Here is an 18,587-nt window from a genome sequence, read left to right on the forward strand (position 1 = left end):
TAAACTCTGCTAGGTAAGGCCACATAGGTAGAGAAAGGCATTCCAGAAAACTCTGTGCTACAGACAACTCCAAGGAAGCTCCAGGAAAAAAATGCCTTCTCCTTTGCTCTATGTTTGGTTTATCCGTGAATGTTTCGGCACAACACTTTCCTCCTTACGTTATACCAGCTGTCAGATCAGTGATTTCTTTCCCCTCCCCAATGTTCTAGGATCCCTCTTTGATCAATATGGTATACTGCAGGACTGCTCCATTTGATACGTATGAAAAGTGATAGTACACAAAGTTGCATCAGAAGTAATTACACCACTAAATCATATAAGATAACTGGAAACACAGATGGCTTGTTTTCACTCAAAACTTTATGATAACTTCAGCCAATATTGCTGTAGAGTCCCTCTGGTCCCACAGCATGGGGGGTGGGCATTAGCAGTTCTCCCAAATGCTGGAGGACTAATTAAATATTTCTCGAATCATTAGAACTTAGACAAAAAATGTTTCCAGCCTTTGAAATGGGAAGTGGAGGTGGGGGGGTATAAGGGGGAGAGGGGGAGCAGAGGACAGTAATAAGCATCCAGTCCCTGAATGCAATATTTAACACCAAACTAGTGATTCAACACAAATGCAGGCAAGGTTTCCAGGATAAATATCACTCCGCAGCACTATTTCATGTTGTATACAGACCTTATAGGGCACCTTAATTCTAATCCTTTTTTTTCTCAGCTAAAAAGATCTTCTTTAATTTACACTTTTAAATAGAAAGCTTTCCCTACTTCAGCCTTGCTCTCAATACTCATCCTTCTAGGTTTAGATGCTCCTTGCAATTCAATGCCCAGTATTCTACTTCTTCCTTCCTCTCAAATTATCCCTTTAACTTGTTTCTACTTATTTTTATAGGCCCCCAAAGCCTCTTCCTCAGAAGAATGTGCAATTCAAAAAGCCCTCTCAACTACTCCCTATATCAAAGTTTAACTACAGAGACCAACAATACCATTTTTCCTGTTTGGGTTTCAGGAAAGATACATTTTAACTAAAATTTCATCACTCATAAATTCCTTCACTAAATCTTTCCTTTCCCCCCCTCCTACACTGGATTGTTTTATATACAATCATAATGTATTCAAACACCCAAAATGTATAATTATATAATCATACAAAGACTTCCTAAAAATATATAATTTTAAATATATAACACACATACTTTATAACTCTGGTATTGGGAGTACAAGCTAAAAAAATGCTGGAGTCTTCTTATTAGTTGTGTTTGCTGTTTCTTGTTGAGAAAGAACGGTAGAGGCTCATCATACAATTGCTATATCAGAGACCACAAACTGTTAACAACAGGATTCTACTGAAGATTGTAAACACATTTAAAACTTTTTCCTTTAAAAGAAGAAAGTTGGAATTGCATAAGCGAAAACCAAAGCTTCTATGCTTTGCCCATAAGGATACACAATTCTTATAACTGGAGTTTTGTACCTCTTAATTAAAAAAAAAAAAAGAAAAAGAATACACGATACTGATTACCTCCAGTTTCCCCATAGGCTTCATCTACCAAACCAGAGCATTTATAAGGTTAGTATTAATGAGTAGTATGAAAAATCCATCTCTCTATAAATGCAGAAAACTTTCTATCCTTCAGAAGACTTGAAAAAATATTAAAATGACTTTAGAGAAGGCTGGTGAAATTTAGTTCTGAACTCAGAAAACCACCTAAGGGATAATTTGTGAATGCCATCTGGGATCCAGGCAGCCTCATCAACAAAAGGGAAAACTGGTTGAGATCATCCAAATCTAAAATTCACATACATTTTTACATCTGGACTGAATTAATCTTTTCTTGGTGCCGGTTTTCATGTATTAAAATAATTGTTTGCAGGTTTTAGTTTTTTTTTTAAAAACCCACAGACTCAGAAATCAAAATCTGCAACATTCAAGTTGAAAACTACAAAGAATTCCTTTATCAAAAAAGTTACTTGTGAGACAGGACTCATTTACACTAAACTCTGAACTTGACAGCTCAGTCAAAAACAATTCTGTTTGAAACTTTCATTTCAAGCATCTGCAGCAAAAGGCTACATGGTCTATTATGTCATAAGTTCTGAAAGCCAAAAGCTTTGTAAGTGTAGTTAAAAGTGGAAACAAAGTTCAGAAATCAGAAAAGCTCTACAACCCACCCCCCTCCCCCAATTCAACTAGACCAGCTGAATGAGTTTCTAAAGAACTTGTAGCTAAAGATTATTACCTAGCACATTGACATTTCGCTTTCAAAAGCAGCGGTCTTCATCCTGGCCCATTCAGTTTTCCTGTAGAGCCAGGAGCACCTTAAATCTGCAAGTTCAAATTATGTATTTGAAGCTGGTAGCTTACCCCTGTTGCCCCACCAAAAAGGAGGGGGTAGCAACAGAGAAAGATTTCCTGTCCCTTGAAATGTTTGGGGCCCTGCAAGAACTGATTACTGTGGTCCATCAGTGTCAGATCTCAGGCACTCTTACAAGCAATTCAAAGGGGGGTGGGGGGGAATTAGTTCATATTACAGGCAGTCTGCTTTCTGGAAAAGATATCCTGCAGATAACTTGATACTAGATATCCCCTGGGGGACCCTTCTCATCTAATAATCCCAGAAGTCCATTTTAATATGAAATGTAAATCCAATATGTTTACAAACATACTGAAAGAGCATTCTAATGTCAGCTGTCTCATACTGTGGAGTATTTTCATTTTTAACGTAATACTTTTATTTCTCAAAACCACACCCAAGGAAAAATGATTAAGTGCCAGAAGTTTTATACGACAAAGGACAACAACACAGGCATCTGTTTTCCTGCCTCTCTCTTCTGGTCTTCTCCCCTCCCCCACTCTCTATCCTGCAGGCAGTTTGCCGGTCTTGGTGCTTGTTAAAATTACCTTCTACAATAGTTTCAGATGCTGTAGATTCTGAAAAACTTCTGATACTTTAACACTGCTGAGTCTAAATTTATGCCCTGCTCTAAGAAGAGAAATCCAAAAGTCAAAAGCCTTTTTAATGACAGATGTATTACGGAAAATTTTCCCCACAAAGTTTTGATGCTGTGAAATATCAACTCCCTGAAATCACAGAAAGGAAATGACTTACATTCTTGCAAAATGAAGCCACTAGCAGTTTTATCCAACAGTATTCTCTAATCCCTAAACTACACCCTGTGGCAACGGGGAGTATTTCGTTCAAGGACTAAATTTAAATAGATGCTTATAAAACCAATAAACAAACATCGTCGGGTCCCAGAGAAGAAGAGACGGAATCCTACATGAGAAATCCAGCAAGAGATACTTTTTCTGCACACTCAAAAAGGCTGGAGAGCACAGGCAAGTTAAAAGCAACCCGAGAACGCTTGCTTAAGTTTTCCTTCCCCGCTGCGGGCAATGCACAACTCCTGAGGGAAATACTGGCAAAACAGATTTTTGCTAAGAAATCCAAACGAAAAGGGTGTCAAGGAGCTAATATTTCTTTGGACACTAGCTACACAACTGCACGGCCTGAAAATCCGCCAACTTTCATTTCAACTTTAAAATGGGCTTATTTTGACAGCTTTCCATTTTTTCCTGCCTTCAAGAAAACGCCCTCACCATTAGGTTATGCTGTCCCGGGACTGGAGGTGCTGCTATAATCCCTGTGGACCTCACCCGGTGGCTCCCAGCTGTCCATCCCTGACAGGTCCTGGCCCTCCCCGATCAGCAGCTGGGGGTCTCCTCTGCCCCGGGCCGGGCCTGCGCTCCGCCAGCTCCACCAGGAACCCAAATTCTGTAGGCCGCGCCCCCCACTCGCATCCCACCAAGGCCCCCTTCCGGCGTCGCCGAGCCCGAGCTCAGCCTCCGGCTCCCCCGACTAGGGGACGATGGGGCAGACCTCGCGCCTCAGGTCCCCTCCCGCAGTCGGGCTGCCCGGGCCGACGCGCGCACAACAGGCGGCACCCAGGAATTCCGGGGTTCAGGGGCTGGCCCCGCCACCGGGTCACAGCGACGGGGCGCGAAGGGCAGGCGCCCCAAGCCCAGGGCGCCGGCGACCACCGGGAAGCCGAGCACGGGCACCGAGCCCGGGGGCGCAGCCCACAGCCCCGGCCGGCCTCCCGCCCTCGCCGCAGACGCGGCCCCGGAGCTCCTCGCCTCCCCCGCCGCCCGGCTCGGCTGCCCCGGGGCCCCGTCCTCCCTTCCCGGCGTGGGCGAGCTCCGACTCGCGGAAAAGCGACCTTCCAGCCCGGTGCCCGACGCCCAGAGCCGAGGCAGCGACGAGAAGGCGAAGAAAGACGCAGAGAAGGGGACACCGCCTGGGCTGGGGCTCGCGACTTCCAGAAGCCCTCCCGAAGTCCCGTCCAGCCACCGCCACCCGGCCGGCAAGGGGCACAGTGAGCGGCCGGGGCGCGGTGGCCGGGCTGGGGGGGGCGTCCTGGGGAGCCGGGTTCCTGGTCTTACCTCGGAGAAAGCTCGCAGCACCAGGCGTCGGACTCCCGTCAGCTCTCAGTGCCTTCCTGCGGCCGCCACGCCTGCCCCACTGCTCTCAGCCCCTTGGCCTGGGCAGCCGGACGAGTGCTCCGCGTCCGCCCCGCCCCTCGCCCACGCCTCCCGCCCCGCCCCCCGAGGCTCCGCCCCCCGTCGGCCCAGAGGTGGCGGGGGCGGTGGCAGAGCCGCGGGAGCGGAGCTTGCAGCCGCACGTGGAGCGCCTGCAGGCCCCGCCCCGGGCCCAACCAAGCGTCCTGCGGAGGGGTGCCGCGAGTCGGGGGCGGGAGGAAGCCGAGGGCGCCACGCCTCCGGGGTCGGAGAGGGAGGCGAGCCGCAGACGGATGCTGTGTTAGGACCGCGGCGATCTAGGCCTTTCCCCGCGAGACGGAGACGGAGGCGCGAGGGGACACTGTCAGCTACCCGCCTTCTAGCCTAATGGCCCCTTCCGACGCGCGGACCCCCGCTCCCGGGGATCGCTCCCTCCGGAGCCCGGTTGGGCTGGCCGGGGGCGGCAATTTGGCCTGATCTTCGTCTTATTAATTCGGAGCGACTGTGGGGAGGCCACTGAGAGAGGAGGCGGTCCCAGCGGAGGAGGCTTCGTGATTCCTTGCTCCCTCCCGTCCTCCTGTCTCGCACCCACCTGCCCACCCACTACTCAGGACGCCGCTCTTTCGCGGGTTTTATGCTGGATGGAGGGGGCGCCGCCGAGGAAGCCAAGCCTCCCCCGCTAACTCTGCCTCTCCAGGTCTTCAGGTAGACAAGGCCTCTCTATCCGCTGTGGTTTTAGTGCCAGTGACCTCTCAGAAATTATACCTGTCCGCTCTTGATGGTAGCCGAGGGTCGGCGCGTGATGCGAAGGGCCAGTGGAAGATATTTTTTATGACACTAAGACTCAGGACAGGAGATGGAGATTTCTTTGCCACTTTTAGTTGTTGGGTCTAGGGAAGGGGTGAGTTACGCCTCTCCAGTCAGCCTGCGCCAACTGGACCAGCTTCTGGGGACTGGAGACGAAGAGAGAACCAGCATCCACCTGGCCCCCAGGCCCGCGACCCACAGAGCTCCAACCCGCCCACCCCCAGCCCCCCAGGCTTCTACCCTCCTAGGTCTTCTGTTGCCTGCTGATCCGGTGAGCCCTGGCCAGGGGCGGCAGTAACGCCCCACAGGGCCCCTCACTAAAGGAGCGATGGGGTGGGTCTGCATGTGACAAGGAGACAAGGAAGCAGAGGACCTAAGAAAGGACACCACCCCAGATCAGACTGATGCTAACAGAAACCAGCTTTAAAATTGCCCTGCTCTTTTGATCCAAACATAAATGTATAAAGCTAGCTGTTATTGGTTGAAAGTATGTGTGCCTTGTTTGCATGGCAAAAGAAATTCCGTTTTGTGTTCACAGCTGAAGCTTCCTTGGAATAGTTGTCTTATTCACAGCTTTTACATTTTGGGAACCATGACATTAGAACTGAATACTAGGAACGGTAATCTTTTTGCCTTTCCACAATTGAAAATACATTCGGAGCTTATTTCAGATAAAGCAGAACAGTTTCTAAGCCTATTGCACTCATGCTTTAAAGTCATGACTCCCGTTATAGGAAGGAGGTCAAGAACCATGTTCCAATGACTACCTTTTAAATTAGCTGTATTTAATTAACAGACTAAATTTAAATTTTTGTTTAGTAGTTGATTACAATGTTGGCGTTTAAAAAGTGGAGGATTATGCTTTTTCTCTCATTTTTGTCTTTAATATGCATTCAGAATGAGTGCATATTGAACAGTAGTTGTTAAGGTCTTAAATTAACTTGATGTGAGACAAGTGAGAAATATAATACTGTCTTGGAAAACAGTTCCTAAATTTGATTTTTTTTTCAGGCTTCATGCATAAAAATCTAGCAGATAAAGAATAACATATTGTTAGACTGTAAAACATTGCTGCAATATGAGATGAATAGGTAACCCAAGGAGCAAAATATTTTAAATATGATATCACTTATATGTGGACTCTAAAAAAACCCCAAACTCATAGATATAGAGGACAGATTGGTCAGTTGCCAGAGGAAGGGGTGAGTGGGAGTGGTCAAAATGGGTGAAGGTGTTCAAAAGGTACAGACTTTCAGCTATAAGGTAAATAAGTACTGGGGATGTAACATACAGCATGGTGACTAAAGTTGAAAACAACGTATTGTATATTTGAAAGTTGCTTAGAGGGTAGATCTTGAAAGTTAACACACATGCACACAGAATTTGGAACTATATGAGGTGATAGATGTTAACTTGTATTGTAATCATTTCACCATCTATACGTATATCAAACCTTCATGCTGTATACCTGAAACAAATAAAATGTTATATGTCAATTATATCTCAACAAACCTGGAAACATGGTAAATTTTATGTTATATATCTTTTACCACAATAAAACATCATATTATCACTCCTACTAATGAAAAGAAGCTACAATTACATTGAAAAAAGAAAGAAATCAATAAACCTCTCAGGATATATAAGGCAAAAAAATAAAAAATAAAAAAAAACCCTTTTTTAAAACATGCGTTTAAGATTGGGTTTATTGTCTAGAATTTGATTATAGCAAAACTTACTGTATGAATTTTTTTAAGTATAATGATCATGTTAACAGTATGAATACCTTGATAAACATAGACTCTTAACATGATACATTTTGTAAACTAAGTACTTATTTATTTATTTGTTTATTTATTTTGGCCACGCCACGTGGCATGTGGGATCTTAGTTCCCAGACTAGGGATTGAACCCCAGCCCGCTGCATTGGAAGCACGGAGTCTTAACCACTGGACCGCCAGGGAAGTCCCAACTAAGTACTTTAAAACTCTTAAAAATCAGTTTTATAAACCCCTGAAACATCATAAAATTCGGAAAGGATTGCTTTGGAAAACAACGCATAATCCACTCAAGATGGAAATGGAACTGAGAAAGGATGGGTTGTTTTAGATGTTTCTTATCACAGGAAACGTTTTTCTGTGCTTATTACAATAAAGAATGAAGTTTTGTAGGTAAAGTTATATTTTATTATTCTTTTTGATGTTGAGATATAGATTTATTTTCATTGGTATGATGAGATGTTTTCCTAAATATGAGACATTGCCTATCAAGTGAAACATTATCCTAAAACACATCTTAAACTAATACTTTCTCCATAACATATAAATATTAACATAACTGTATGTTTTTGCTTTAGTTTTATCAGGAAGAAGTTATTCGTTCCATGAATATATTTATTGAGTACGCCCTTACACCAAGCACAGGGTGAGACTGTGGGATTCAGACCTAAAAATAGACTCTTGGAGTAGTTTGAGGGAACAGGTGAGCAGGTAAACAGTTACAATATACTTTTTACTGCTTGCTATGGTAGAGATATGCAGGAGGAGTAATGGGAAGGCCTAGAACCTTCAGGGAGGGCTTCAGACATACCCTGTCAACTGAGATGGGAAGGATGAAGGACAGTTTGGGAACAAGTTGGTTGAGGTGGTGGTTCTCAAACTTGGCAGCATATTGCAACCACCTGGGGACTTTAAAAAGAACTCCTGATGCCTGTGTACCAGGCATATGATTTAATTGGCCTGGGATGTGACCTGGGCTTGGGAGTGTTTTCAAAATCCCCAGATTATTCTAAGTGAAGACACATGTGGGAACCATGGGTTAGGGTATCTTAGGAAGAGAGCGCAGAATGAGCAGGTGCACGGAGACATGGTTTTAAAGGACAATGGCCGTAGCCTCATTTTGGAATTGAAGAGGCTTAAGGTTTGGTGGGTGATAGTTACACACTTTTATGGAAGAAACACAGTTGTATAGAAAACTAAGAGATGTGAACTGCTATAATTTACATTCCTTTATAAGTATTGATATTTTCCAAACACCAGAATAGTATGTTAAGAATTAAGATGAGTTCAGTATGTTAGAAGAAAAAAGCTTAGTTATTTTTCATCTTTTATACATAATTCAAGGGAATTTGGGACTTACCGTATGTTTTAATGCTGAAATATAAATTCTAGTCAAAGGGAGAAGCCAGTAATTTGACATATTAGCTTTTAAAGAATACTTTCCCTAAATTAAATACTGTTCATCATTCTGGCTGAAGGTCATAGTAAAGAAATTAGGTTCCTTTTTCTTTTTGGTAATTACTGAAGTTCATTGAAAAAGCTAAACAAAATGCATTTTAAAGCAAAATAAATTTAAGTAAGTCCTACTCTAAGGTCTTAAATGTCCCTTTAGCTAACGTATATCACTTTGAAAGAAAAAAAGAATCACTTGTGGAAACAAATAGTGCAGTGATGTAGTCCTGGTTTTCACTGACTAAAACTCCAAGTGCCCTTTTTATTATTCTCAGCTAGTATATAAATTGTGTTCTGTAAAATAAAAACACCAAAGGATATTTTAATTCTCAAGGAAAGGCAGGAGAATTGATTAACAGTCATTTAATCCAGCTGTCTCATTATTATATACCAGGAATCGCTAACCAGGAATAGAAAGAATTACATTTGACCCCTGAACAACACAAGTTCGAACTGCACAGATCCACTTACATGTGGATTTTTTTCAATAGTTAATACTACAGTACTACAGGATCCGCTATTGGTTGAATCTGCAGATATGGAACTGCAGATACAGAGAAACCACACATATGGAGGAACTGAGGGTATATGTGTATATGTGGAGGGCCAACTATAAATTATTCTTGGATCTTTGACTGCACAGAGGGTTGGTGCCCCTAAATCCCACCCCACACCCCTCGGTTGTTCAAGGGTCAATTGTATATTGCAGAGACAGCACAGCATTGGGATTAATATTATGTACCTCTAACTCAGGAAGATTTACCTTTACCCAATTTAGAGATACAAACTTGAAAAAGTCTGCATTCATTAAATTCTGTTCTCTTGGCCATCAAATTTTGAGACACTGTTTTTAAATAGGTTAACTTGATTATCCTGGGACAAAGTCTGGTTTTAATACAGTATATAAAAGTTTACAGGAGATACATTTGAAGAGCGTCTTTCTTTCTATTCCGTTATGGTTTTAGTTTCACCACAAACACCACATTCCAATTCCCTGAGGGCTTGAATTCTTGATACTCCAGACAAAAGCTTCCAGAAGACGGGGGGCGGGCAGGCCAGGCCCTTTACTCTTGAGGAGAGGCCGTTCTAAGTGGTACAGCGGAGGTATTAGGTACACAAGGTAGGAGAGCCCAGCACAGAGAATTGCACTGAGGTCTTGGAATTAAGTGTGAAAAGAGCACTGCTGCCTTATGCATGGGCTTCACATTCTAGAGAAGACTGAGGACAGGTAGAAGGGCCCTCATACCAAAAAATGTCTAGTAGAAGGGACAAGACAAGGGGTAGACTGCCTACAGTATAAAACCTCCTGATGTATGCCGCTTGTGTGTTTATACAATGGGCCTTTAAGGTCCCAGAGCAGTTTTTCGGTCCAATTCCTTGATTACTCTCCGAAAAGCTGAAAGAAAACATTCCTACCCCCCAGAGATGGAAGGCAATGCCCTCCACTCCCCATTGGGGGAGACAGATGAGAAAGGAAAGGAAGTAGGACTCTGGTGATAGACTGGTTACTCTTGAGTTATGCCTCGGGCACACGCTGATGATCTTTATCTGGGATAGTATTCTAGGTGGCGTCACTTTGAAACACAAATGATAACAGTACAGATGTCACTGAAATTCTCTTCCATATTTAAATGCCATCTTATCGATTTGTGCCTGAGGCACATGAAACATACTGAACTAGAACGGGGGAGGTATGAACGTCCATCTTCCCAAATGAATACAGACTTACAGCCTGGCTGATTCTGGCTTTCTTGAGGGAAAGTCCATTTATGAAGAAGGTTTAAAATCTGTCCAGTCTGTTTTAATTTGGTTACCTTGAGTAGATTGTAGGCATAACGAACATGCTCTTAAATTTGATTTTAGTTGCTTAAAAAAGAATGATGGATAAAAGTACAAATAAGACGTGCTTTCTCTGGAATTTCACAGGAGATTCACTGAGGCTAAAGAACTCTGTTGGTGGGGCCTCCAAGAGACAGCCCTACCCATCTGCAGTGGTTGGGATTTTGGTTATAACACAAGGTCCTGGCGTGCTGGTTATTATTAACTGGTAGGATAAAAGGGAAAAAGTATTTGTGAACACCCACATTAGATCGATGTTTCCCTTTCACCTGATCCTAGTTTAGAAACAAAACCTACATTCACTCTTGTTTGGCTTGCCTATGGAACCTAATGCCAAAAAAATCTTAAGAAATTCTTCTGCAGGCAAAGCAGTGGTTCCATTTTTCTTTTTCAAGGGTAGCCTAATATATCATTCTGTTAGCCTAAACAGAATTCTTATGCTCTAGTTCTTTGAAGAAGGGACACTGGTAATTAGACTATGGAGTTGGAATTAGGGATCATGGATTTGAGATTGTTCTCAAAGGATCTCAGACCCTGAAGTTTAGTTTTGACAGGCCGGGAGAATAAAGTGCTGGTTGGTAGCACTCTTAACTAGATCTTGCTTTGAAGGTAAGACCATTCGGGGTTGGGGGGGCGGGAATAGGCTTTCTTAAACTTGCTTTCTTTTAAAAACTTTTAATAAAGTATTTGTGATTCATATATCATAAGCCAAATATTCTATGTGATTTCTGGAGCAGAAAAACAGAATCAGCAAATTAATGACTTTCTCTTCTGCCAATAGTTCTATATTGGATAATAATTTTTGTCACTTTCACCCCAATTTCTTAAAAAATAATGGGGATATATACCTACTACATGATAATTTTATATACGTACAGATTTAATATACAAATGAATATAAAATAATTTATTATCACATCACTTAGTTTTTTGGTAGCATTTTCACAATCTGAAATTATTTATGAATATGTTCACTTGTTTGTCAACTGTCTCTCCATTTAGAATATAAGCTTCATGTAAGCACAGATCTAACCTCTCTGACTGCTGTGGCCCCAGCATCTAGAACAGTGTCTGGTACATATTTGTTGAATGAATGAATCGCATAAACTGTGTGTAGGGAGGGTATGTATGTATGTGTGTGTGTGTGTGTGTGTGTGTGTGTGTGTGTGCGCTCGCAAGCGCACACAGCTGCTTTGAGAGTGAGGTGGAGAAAAGAGAGAAGGCACTGAGATGAGAATGGGAGAGGATTAACATTTGCTGAGATGGTTCTTGGACAGATATCCCAGGTAATGATGAGAAAGAATCAATCTCTTAAGAAGACTTTCAGTTGATTTGAATGGGACATCATACATCAGCCAGTTTACCTAATGTTTATATTTAAAGTATAAACATATGGTATAATTATCAATGTTCTGTCTCTACTGATATTCCTTGATGTGTACTTTATTTCTGTGTGAGCCTTCCCCCTGACTTTAACTACTCACACTACAGCCTTTTGAGATAGCAAGAAGAACGTTAGAGGGATTTTAATAGAGCAGTTAATCAATTATTGAATTCCTTGCCAACAAAACATTTTGATGAGATACCCTTGGGAACAGAGTGGTTTGAGTTGATCAAGAGGAAATGAAGTGGCCTTGCTTCCATTCCTTGCTGGATTCCCCCACCTCCATGTGAAGTTTAACTGGACCTTGTGTCATCTGGAGCTGCTCCATCTCTGAACACTGGAAACTGCTCTGTCCACCACATCCTGCCCTTCCACCTCTCCCACCAGAGCTGTTGTTTGACCTTGAGACTTTCAGTCACCAACCCGCACCCACCCCCCAGTTCCTTCAGTTTATTAGCTGTTTTGGGCTTCCCTTCTTAACCTTTGAGTTTAATGCCTGGGCTTGCCATTTTGAATATATCCTCCCCTTAGTCTCAACGTCCCATATCTCTTTGACCTTCTAATGCAGCTTTCTTAACAATCCCCAAATTCAGGTCAACTCAATCATCAATGTTCTTGCATTTTGCTTTAAAGTCACTGAGGAAGATTAAGGAAAATTGAATACATGAGTCAATTAGTCATATCACCAAGACAACACTTGCGTCAGTGGAGTGCTCACAGATGTTTGGTCAACTTTTTACTCATTCCTGGTTGGCTTCCTTTTCCTTTCACCACAATGATCGTTCAGATTTTTATGGCTCTCAAGTCCCTCATCCTTCTCTGAAACACTGCCACTCTCAAGGGTTGATCTAGCTTGACCCTTGGCTGGTCACTGGTCTAAGAGGTTTATAAGTATTACCTCATTGAACCCTCATGACAGCCTTTTGACAGAGGAACTGTCATTATCCCTGGTTTACAGATGCCCAGGATCTTAAAGAAAACAAGTGGTTGTGCCTGGATCTGAACTCAGGAAATCTGTCCAAGCTCATGCTTTCTCCCTAAACTGCCTTGCTTCTGGTGCAGAGTTGATCAGGCATCTTCTCACTAGGGTTTTAGTCCTCTCCACTTCCAAGCTTCCATGTATCTTCCTCTTAGGCCATTCTCTCCTGACTCTTCTCAGTCAATTTCCTCCTACCAAAGCTCTGTATCCCCAGTCCCCCCAGCTGCTTGAGGGCCTTCTCCATCATTCGTTTATTCACTTAGCAAATTCTTATTAAGTACCTATTGTGTACCAGGTGTTGGGGACACAGAGGTAAACGAGACCTAATCTCCCATCCTGTAGTTAAATTTCAATTATCCACTCTCCCTCTTAAATATCCAATATCTGAACCTCTCCTAGACCCTTCTTTCCACTTACAGAATGTTGAAGTCACTGTATATTTCACACTACATCTAGCACCAATCGTGACAAGGCAGCAGGTATGTGTTAGACAGGTAGATGAACAATTCCAGGTAAAGTCATCAAGGTTTGGAAGTTTGTTCTTAGTCCTCTTTCTGAAAAGTGGTCCACTTGAGGTGATCTGAGCAGACCTGGGAAGGTTCTGAAAACCAACCTTTTGTATGTATGTATGTACGTTATGTATGTATGTATGTATTTCTGTGGCCGCACCGCATGGCACGTGGGATCTTAGTTCCCTGACCAGGGATGGAACCTGTGCCCCCTGCGGTGGAAAATGCAGAGTGTTAACTGCTGGACTGCCAGGGAAGTCCAACCTTTTGTCATAATTGACTGACTAGTTGCACTTTAGCTGAAAGTATTCCCACAAAGTTAACCTCAGACTGGTACCTATACAAGAATAGGTACAAGTTTAAGCCCTGTATTCTGCAATTGTGGAAAGAAAGATACAAGGTCTTATTATAGGAATTTCAGCATTTTTAAGGGGAGAGATGTATATTTTTGAGATAAGGCACTTTTCAAACCCCTATTTTGCCACTTCTAATCTGGTGGTTCTCAACCAGTATATGACTTTTGCCCCTCCAGAAACATTTGGCAGTGTCTGGAGACATGGTCAGTTGTCACAGTGCGGTGGGGCATGCGTGGTGAGATGGGTGATACTACTGGTATTTCGTGGGTAGAGGCTAGGGATGCTGCTAAACGTCCTACAGTGTAGGGTACCTCATGATAAAGAATTATTGCCCCTAGTTGAGAACCGCTGATCTAAAGGGTGAACTTGACTGGAACATTTAGGTGCCCTGTGAGTTGGAATGAGGGGAGGTTCCCATCTAGGGATGCTGGCTGAGCCTACTGAAGGTCTGTTGAAAAGAGTTGCTGGAGGTGAGGGATCATTTGGGACTGAAAGAGTGAGGTATTTAGGCTCCGTTTCTCCATCTACTCTCCTAACTTTACCTGGATCTCTTTCTCAGCCCCAAGACTTGATACACATTTTATGTCTTCCTGTATCACCTTTATAAGTATACAGTGATTTTTAAGAGGGAAAGAAAATAGGATAATCTTTTTATCTGATGAAAGCCTTGTTTGCATTAGCATAATTTCTATCTCTGGCTATAAAATTTCTAAGGTGGTAGAACACATCCTCTTTGTCAGCCGAGGTATGGCAAGATTTATCTCAATTCATATTAAATGATAGTGATGTCAGAGAAGAAAAAATTTGGAAACACTAAAGCTTTTCACTTCAGTGAAGAATCAACTTACTGAACTAAAATTAGCCTTAAGGAAAAGTTATATTAATAAAGTATAAACTTTATAATTTAACAAGACCTGACTAGTTATTAGTTCTCACAATGAATAATAATTGTAATTACTTAAATAATTCGCTAAATTTTATTTTAAAATAGTGTGATAGAAATGTACTTAATAGATTAAATATTAAAAATTGTTTTGAACAAATAGCTATTGACAAATACTACATAGAAATGAACTTTGAAAGGATTATTAGGGCTATCAAAAATTATTTGCATAAATCATATTGATCACATTCATATTGACTACAGCCACTTCCTTGTCTCTATATTTCCTTCCATTATTCTTCATATCACTAGCATTTTAAAATAAAGAATATATATGTATATATTCAAATATATTCAAATTCTCATGAAAGCAAAACCCAAGAAAAATAGCTTTAAAAAGACATCAGTAAGTACCTTTTACAAATATTGCCCGATTTCCACTTAGACTTATTAGCTGATTTATTTTAGATAGTGGTTTCCAAACCCATAAGTGTATCAGAACCTTTTAAGAACTAGTGACAGGGCTGGGAATCTCAAAAAAAAAGCAACAAACTCTCCAGATGATTCTGACACTCATTTGTGACCAGTTGCTCTGTTAATACCGATGCTAAAGTAAGATTTAAATAAAGAGGCCAGATTAAAGATACTTTTGAAATGTTTCATTTGAAAGCCCCAAAATACTTTAGGTACTGTTACTCCACCAATTCATTTTATCCAATGAATAAAAATGTGTGTTGGTGGGGAGGTAATGTGTTAGTAATCTTTTTATCACAATAAGGACATTGATGTCAGTGCATCCAATTCAAATTCACAAAGGGTTGCCTATTTTTAATTTTCTGTGATGTGAATGGAGTAACTAAAACTGTGATCATTAATTTGGTCAATAGGAAGCTGCTGACCTTAAACAAATAGACTGCCAATTATTTCTCCAGCAAAAATGGGCTTACTCAGGACCAGCAAAGAATTGCAATTCGGGGTCTGCACCCATGGGGAGCCACTTTCAAGTCCCACACAACAGGGAGAGGAGATCTCTTTCATAAAGGGGAAAAGGAAGCTGGGAGGGTTATAGTAAACAGAGTCCACTGGAGGAATTGAGAGTTCAAAGTATAGTGGCTTTTCATTGGCTGAGTCTCTCATTGGCTGAGCTTTTGCCAGGCAAGAAGAGGAAGTCTTTCTTCTTCCTTTTGGGCTCTGCTATCGTTGTAGGGCATTTTAACCCAACTCTAGTTCAACTGAGGTTTCTGTTTATTAATTTTTACAAAGTCATTCAACTGAAGACAAAGCAATAGAGACTACCAGTTTTAGTGAATAACGTAAATAACATGAATAACGCATCTCCAGAAACATCACAATAACATTAAGTCCCCAGAAACTTCCTCATGAATCTAATAGCATGTAAATGAATCACAGTCTTAACTAACATTTCTGTAAACATGCTGCAGGGCAGCTCTGAGAATATAGACTGAACAGAATATATAAGCATCCCAGTTTTTATTTCTTCCCATTTCATAGCTTTGCTCTTTTAATGCTGCCTGATAAACATCTATATATTTCATGCCCACTGCACTGACCCACTCAGGGCTTTGGAAGGTGACCGACACCTCATGGATAATAAGTGCAAGCCTGCATGGATAGATACTATTTTGTTCTATGAATGACAAGTGACTTCAAAAGAGTGGTTTCCAGGAATAAAATAAAATGACAGTTGATGGTTTATTATTTACTGTGTTGCAGGTACTGTGGCAAGGGTTTTAAATTTATTATCTCATTTAATCATAGCAGTCACCCCCTGAGATAGGTACCATCACAGTTCCTACTTCACAAATAAGGAAACCAGGGCACAGACAACATACCCAAATACAAAATGCCCCTTAGTATTAGAGTTTGTAAATAATTTTTTTAAAGCAAAATGGAAAAGTCACAGTTTGCATTTGCATTCAATACAATTTTTAAAACCTGACACTAGAGCGTCCACTTTTTAGCAAAGTGTTTGATTTTTCAGACAGCAAGCTATGGTATCAGAAAACTTTGAGAAATACCCAAGATCTGTGCCCACTCAAACGTGTGCAAACCCAGATTTGAGATAGAAAGGGCTGGGGACAAAATTCTCAGCCCTGCTTCCAGTGGACAGATCTATTTTTAAATAATTATAGAGAATTAAATGAATTTATAAAGAATTATATATCATTTGACAAGAAGGTGTCAATAGGGCAGTGCCTGATGGCACCCCTTCCACCCTAACAGCTTAAGTTTGCCTGGGTTGTAAATTGATAAACTGAAGGAAGAATGACAAAGCTCTCAGGTAAGTTGCCATTGCCTCTGCATTCTATCTGCAGCCTAGCTTTTTTCCCCTTAGGGTTTCCAGTTACTTCATCTGAGCCACACACACAACATAAAGGAGAGAGTTGGACAGTTCAGGGTCCATGTAGGGAACTGATGGCAGTCCCTGGAATCACCTTTGCCTTTCGTTCCTATGGTTTTGTTTATCACTGCTAGAGCCGAGCTGTAAAATGTAGCACGCGACAGGAGCTTCCTCTGTCAGCTGTGGCTCCCAGAGTGACCGTCAGCCCAGCCCTGACGGTCTCTAGGAGGAATGTGAACAATGCAGAACCACCCACAGCTGGAGGCTCCCAGTCTGAATGGGGTGGTAGGGACCGAATTACTGTTCCCACTGATGTTGAGGATGAGGATCGGGCACTGTGCTATCCTATCTCACTCCAAACCCATGGAAAGAATTTGGCAAACGTTCCATTTCTTAAACCAGAGATTTCCCCATTACTCTTCGCCAACTTGGAGAACTAAAAGTCCTTGAGTTTCAGGAAAAGCCAGGCATTAAAATCTTTTGAGAGATCTGGGGAGAGATGAGTTAAATTGGAATGATTTTTTTAAATGGTTTTAGATGGATTTATGGATTACCTTCCCGAAGATATAAAGATATCAACTTGTCTTGTGAATTTAATCTTTAGCCTCAGTTTTTGAGATTGCCCCCATTATTTGTAATTCCTACTTCAAACTAAAATCCCTCTAGCTTTGTGACTTATGCTAATTAACAAGGAAAAAATGTTTACCCTGTTCTCCATTCCCTTGAAGCTTGTTTTTAGATACAGGGCACTGCAAGTGTGTGCGGTTGGGCAAAATGTTATTGCTAATTGTACTGTTCTGGCTGATTACATGCCATTTGCTTGATGTCAGTTGTTTCCCCCAGCAACTACTTCCAGCCAGTGGTATCACTCTTATGTATTATGCTTCCAAAAAAAAATTGCAAAAATACGTTTCTAAAATAAAGGAATGACACATACATTTAACATCATTCATTAACATATGAAATGGGGGCACATCAGTTGTAGAGTAAAACCAGTTTTCAAAGGATTTTGATTTAATGGTTGTGAATTCAAATGTTTATTCTTTCCCTTAAATAGGGGACATATTCATATAAATTTCCTGTCAGTTATTTTAAAGAAAAACAAACATTTATTTTTTAAGATGTAAAATACAATTACTGTTTACTTAAAATGTTTATGAATGTGAGAAAATAGTTCAAAATGAATATGGCCTTTTCTTCCCTATGGTGCCTCCATCTTTTCATTCCCAGCCCTCTTGGGGAACAGGGTCTCTCCTCTTCCCCCTCAGGTCATCCCTCTCATTGTGCCAAATCACGACAGAGAAACAACCACGCCAGGACCCATGGGACATGAGCACAGTCCCCTGTAATAATGAGAGACCTTCCAGAGGTCACATCCCACATTCTGGCCTTTTCCCTTTCGATTTTATCTTCAAATTGGACCTTACGTATAATAAGTGACATTTGAACAGCATTTTGCAGCATTTAAACCACAGGCATTATCTCATGGGCCTTGCAAAAACAGGACAGGGACTTCCTGAACCATCATTTTCAACACAAGTCAGCATTTCACATGGCAACTTCTGTAGAGCTGCCCAGAATGGGCCAATAGCACACAGCTAGACAGATGGTTAACTTTAGGCAAATTTGATGACTTGACTAAAGCGATTTAGTTGGTTGCAGAGTGGAACAGAACTCTAGGGTAGGAGTGGCCAGGAGCAGACAGGCTATGATCCC

The 18,587-nt window shown here is 41.8% G+C and overlaps 1 protein-coding gene and 1 long non-coding RNA gene across 10 annotated transcripts in view; one reads left to right on the forward strand and one right to left on the reverse strand.

The window, feature by feature from the left end:
• The window catches only part of LOC309625419, a 606,027-nt gene that overhangs the window by 259,895 nt on the left and 327,545 nt on the right, over positions 1-18,587 (forward strand). The gene's annotated exons all lie outside the window — the stretch shown is intronic.
• The window catches only part of FRMD6 (FERM domain containing 6), a 260,583-nt gene that overhangs the window by 79,520 nt on the left and 162,476 nt on the right, over positions 1-18,587 (reverse strand). For 7 of the 9 annotated variants that reach the window (XM_082384828.1, XM_082384831.1, XM_082384830.1 and 4 more), the window contains one exon: positions 4,448-6,797. The exons of the other annotated variants lie outside the window; for them this stretch is intronic. The gene's annotated coding sequence lies outside the window, so the exon portion shown is untranslated. The remainder of the gene's footprint in view (positions 1-4,447; positions 6,798-18,587) is intronic. 9 annotated transcript variants of the gene reach the window in all.

This window comes from Balaenoptera borealis (genome assembly GCF_965194805.1).
Source record: "Balaenoptera borealis genome assembly, chromosome: 3".
Classification (NCBI taxonomy): Eukaryota; Metazoa; Chordata; class Mammalia; order Artiodactyla; family Balaenopteridae; genus Balaenoptera; species Balaenoptera borealis.